The following is a 5,398-nucleotide window of genomic DNA, read 5'->3' on the forward strand; positions in this document are numbered from 1 at the left end:
CTGGATAAGGGTTTTATTCGCGAATCGACCTTACTAGCTACCGTACTACTTCTCTTCGCTACCAAGCCTAGCGGCGGTATATAAATTTACTATAACTACCAAGGCCTAAACACAGTCACTATTAAGAATCGATACCTACTGCCACTAATCCGCGAGACACTTGACGCACTTTATAGCGCCAAGTACTTTACTAAACTTAATATAATTGCTGCGTTTAACCGGATCCGGATTGTGGAGGGCTATAAGTGGCTTATAGCATTCATTACCCAGTTCGGACTCTATAAGATACTAGTTATACTATTTAGCCTTTATAACGCACCCGCTACGTTCCAGAACTATATTAACTATATTCTATACAACGCCCTTAATAACTACTACACTACCTATCTTAACGACGTCCTTATCTTTTCTAAAATACGCGCCAAGCATACTAAGTATGTAAATAAAGTTATCCAAAGACTCAGCAATGCTAGACTTTAGATTAATATTAATAAGTTTAAGTTCTACTCTACTAAAACAAAATACCTTAGCTTAATTATCTTAACTAATAGCATAACTATAAACCCTAAGAAGATACAGGCCTTATAGGAATAGAAGAACCCAACATTAATTAAAGAACTATAATAATTTCTTGGCTTCGCGAACTTCTACTAACGATTTATCTAAGGCTACTTTGCCATTACTATACCTATGATAAAACTTCTAAAGAAGGATATTAGATGGCTATGGGGACTAGAATAAGCCAAATCGTTTAAGGCCCTTAAGGGAGCCTTTACTTTAGCACTAGTACTAGCATATTATAACTATATAAAGAAAACAGTGGTAGAGATAGACGCATTAAATTGGGCTTCCGGCGGAGTCCTTTCCCAGTATAACAACGACGGAAAATTAAGACTGGTCGTATTCTTCTCCGTAAAGCACTTCGCGCCAGAATGTAACTATAAGATCTATAATAAAAAACTCCTAGCTATTATTAAGGCTTTAGAGGAATAGCGTCCTAAGCTGCAAGGGACTAAGGAGCTGTTTAAAATTATTACCGACCATAAGAACCTATAGACATTTATAACTACTAAGTAGCTAAACTAGCGCCAAGTCTAGTGGGCAGAGTTCCTTTTATAGTTTAACTTTGTAATTATATACAGACCTAGTAGCAAAGCTACGCTCCCTAACGCCCTAAGCCGGCTACTAGGAATAAGGCCTAAGGACGCTAATAATAAACGCCTCCGCCACTAAGCCTAAGTTATTATACCGCCCCAGAAAGTTAACCCTATAATCTTAGAAGAATTACTATATAAGTCCCGTAACTCTAACAACGCGGAGTTTATAGCCGCTCTAGACCCCAAAATAGCCAAAAAGTTACTAGACAAGTTAATCTGGCTAGGATACTAGAAGAACGAACTCGCAAGAGATATAGTGGCAGCCCTACGTAATTAGAAAGCTCGCCGTTAGCCAAAGAAAATTAGGAAATTACTCCGTTGTAATAAGTTAGAATATAGTATTATTAACGGACAGATCTACTTCCGCTAACGTCTCTTCGTCCCTAACGCCCTAGACCTTTACCTAGAAGTTACCCATCGCTCTTATAGCAGCGGCCCCGCTAGTTACCCCGGCCGGGTTAAAACTTTTAACCTCTTAAACCGAATATACTGGTGGCTAGGAATCTCCCAGTTCACGGCTACCTTCGTTAAAGACTGTGCCCTATGCTTTTATACTAAGACCCCCCGTTCTACCCCGCCCGGTTTCCTAAAGCTACTAGAATTACCCGCCCGCCCGTAAACCGATATCTTAATTAACTATATTATAACGCTGCCAGTATACTAACGCCACGGTAAGGTATATAAATATATCCTTATTATTATAGACCGCCTAACTAAAATATAATACCTTATTTTAGTAATAGGACTCTTAACAGAGGAGTTAGTTAATGGCTTTATTAATAACGTATATAAGCTCCACGGTGCACTAAGTATAATTATCTCCGATTACGGCATATAATTTATTAGCGACTTCTAGCGACGACTAAGTAAACGCCTTAAGACAACCTTGTAATTAAGCTTAGCCTAACACCTAAAAACGGACGGCCAAATTAAAATTATTAACGCCGCCGTAAATAAATACCTTTATGCTTTTATTAGCTTTATATAGGATAACTAGGTTAACTACCTACCGCTTATCAAGTTTGCTATAAATAACTAAGTTAATAAAAGCACAGGCATCTCCCCGTTTTTTGCAAACTATAGCTTTAACCCTCGCCTTAGAATTAAGCCTGCTGGCCTCCGCCCACTAATACTATCAGTATAAGTAAAGAAGGAGTTCTTCCGCGCAGACTCTGTAGCTAACCGCTTTAAGCGGATATTAATATAGCTTAAGGCCCTAGCCCGGATTTTATAGCAACGCTATAAAGATAATGCTAATACCCATAGGGATAAGAGCGCGTTATTCTACGAAGGTGATATAGTTATAGTTAGCTTAGAAAATATAAAGATAAACAGACCTAAGAAGAAATGGGATGATAAATGGGACGGCCTATACCCCGTACTCGCAGTATACTAAGGGGTAGTCGTAGTAGACCTCCCGGACCACATCTAAGTAAACAAATCCTTTTATATATCTAAGGTCCGCCTCTAGGCTGCTAAAGAGATCCCTAGCTAAGCAAATATTAATACCACAGAGCGCCGTAATATATAAGGATGAGTGGCAGAGAGAGATAATAACGGCAACATAGAAGATAAATGGGAGTTTAAGAAAATCCTTAATATACACAACGAAGACCCCTAGGGCCTAACTTATAAGATTAAATGGAAATATTATAAGGATATAACCTAGCAGTTAGAGGAAGACCTAAAGGGTTGTAAATAAGCTGTATAGCGCTTCTATAAGCAACACCCTAAAAAGCCAGGACCCCCAAACTGGGTATAAGATAAGGAAAAGTCACGCTAAGGTCGCGGCCGACCACCGCATTAAAATTTATGGTAGTTAAAATGTTATAGAACTTCAACCGGCGGTCAAAGTTGTCTAATTGGCCAAATTCTCGCCAAGAAATGCCACACGGACCGATTTGGGTAGCAGTGTAAAGTTCTACCGACCTTACTTACTAAACTAACTAATTAGGATTTTCTATGCCTAGCATAGAAAATCGCTATTAGCTCGGTTAAGGGCGGTAAGCGGAACTAATATCTTTGCAGTAGAAAATAGGCAACCCCGTATACTACCTATTTTTAAGTTATCTATTTAATTTGGGGACCAAACCGTCTAGGGGAGAGGAGTACTGTTACGGCACTAACCTAACGCATACTGTTTCATACTGTCTTATACTATTCCCTACTATTGGCTGGCCCACCACTAGCGACTTAGCGGCCGGCCCTACTATTTATATACAATACCCCCTTTCCACCTTCTTCCCCTCTTTATACCATAACGTAGTTATTCAGTCTACTTTATTGCAGCACTGTGACAATTAGTAAGCGCAAGATGGGTACGTACTATAATAAGAAAATGAGTCCGCGTCCCTTGCCTTCTATAAAATTATTAAAGGAATTATTAGGACCCTAGTTTAAGTAGGACTTAGTAAGCGCCTAAACTATTGCCTTTTTCTTATTAGGAATCCTTACATTGTTAAATAGAGCCAAACTCTATTAAATGTCGCGAATATTAATAATAGCAAACTCTACTATATCTTGTTAGTATAATATCACTTTAATAGGTTTGTGGTAATAAACGGAATCTTTTATCTTTTAGGCTAAAGCCTAGTATTGTTAGGTTAAATAATACTAATTTATTGTCACCTAATTGCTCCGGGTTAACATCTACGTATTTAACTTAGCTGCTTTTATCTGCGTAGGGCAGCTATAATAAGGCAAAGTCTAAAGTATTTAGTTTCTTCTCGTTAACCTGTCGCCTAGGGTATTTAGGGTTATATTTATAAAATCCAATAGTATTGATTATAATTCTACTCTTAACGTGGTAGATATGCTATTTACCTTTATCATTAAACTAGAACGCCTAGCTATTATATTCTTTATAGTGGATTCCCTATAAAGAAAGAAAAGTGCGGCTATATTAAATAAGGTCGTTTCTAGTACTATTTAAATCTAAGTAAAATTAAAGAGGATACGCCGCTAGGGCATTTATTTAGACCATTCCCCAAAACTTATTAATTTTAATCTATCCGGTAGCTTCTCTAATCCTTTTCCTATTGAAATCTAAATAGTGACCCTCGATACGGAAGTATGCAGAACTATTTAGTTCCACTATCTCCTTGTTATAGGTATATTTAAGGCATCTTTCTACCTAAGTGCCTACGCAAATAGAGTAAATATCTAAGTTAGGCTTAAATAGGGCCCAGAGTAGGTTATACGTAATCTCCCCTTACTTAAGGAGCGAGAGGAGACGTTCGGTAGTCGACTTATACATATTATTAATGTAGTCGATTAAAAGGTCTAGATGCTTTAAATTCTCGGCGTCCTTTCCATCATTTCTGTGGCTTTGGTACGATTTTATATTTGGAAGGAAATAATATAAGACGTTTTATTCGATCTGCGCGGAAAATAAGCGTTTGAACTTGGAAAATGGGTAAACTCCATAAGGCTTGCCATACCGAAGGCATATCCTCTACAAGAGAGACTACGCGTATATCTTAAAGGATCACCCTTAGAATGTCTCGCAATAATTCGGACTTGATATTAATATAGTAAGTAGGTTCTTTAGTTAACCTATTTACACTTTCGTAAGTAGAGAAAAGACCCTTACGAAAATACTCCCTTATTAATTCGAGCCTAAATAATAAACACGTATTGCTCTAGTTTACTTAGCTCACCCTTTAAGGTTACTAGCTTAGCAATTATATATTTATAGGCCTTTTTATCCCATCTATAATACTATAGTATTAGCCGTGTCTGCTTATCTCTTTAATAACTTATACTTTATCCACTTCCTTATATGCTAGCTTTAACGCTCAGGCTTTAGCTTCCTTAGGTTTAAGGTCATCTTTAGTTAAACCCTTAAAAGCTTTAGGCGTAGAGGTAGGTTTAGGCAGCGCCTTCCCGGCTATAATTACCCCAATAGTATTAACGACCTACTAAGCAATACGTAAGACAATAGCGTTATAGTTTGGCAACAGATTAGGGCTGCTTAGAGGAGTTGCTATGGGTTAAGTGGTTAAGCCATTCGGCTTTATAACTTTAAGTATAGTGGATATTTATAAAGCTTTAACAAGGTGTTAATTTTTATAGGGAAAGAAGGGTATAGTAGGTTAATAAGCTGCCTCTTAAGGAGGGTCTGCCTATTCTTATTTTTATTTTTTTATTTTTTTTTATATCTATTGTATTATACTACGTACAATACTGCGCATGCAGCCTCTGGGCTATAGCGCTATAGTTCTATATATATGAATCCTTTC

The sequence above is a fragment of the Cenococcum geophilum genome (assembly GCF_001692895.1).
Source record: "Cenococcum geophilum 1.58 unplaced genomic scaffold K441scaffold_52, whole genome shotgun sequence".
Classification (NCBI taxonomy): Eukaryota; Fungi; Ascomycota; class Dothideomycetes; order Gloniales; family Gloniaceae; genus Cenococcum; species Cenococcum geophilum.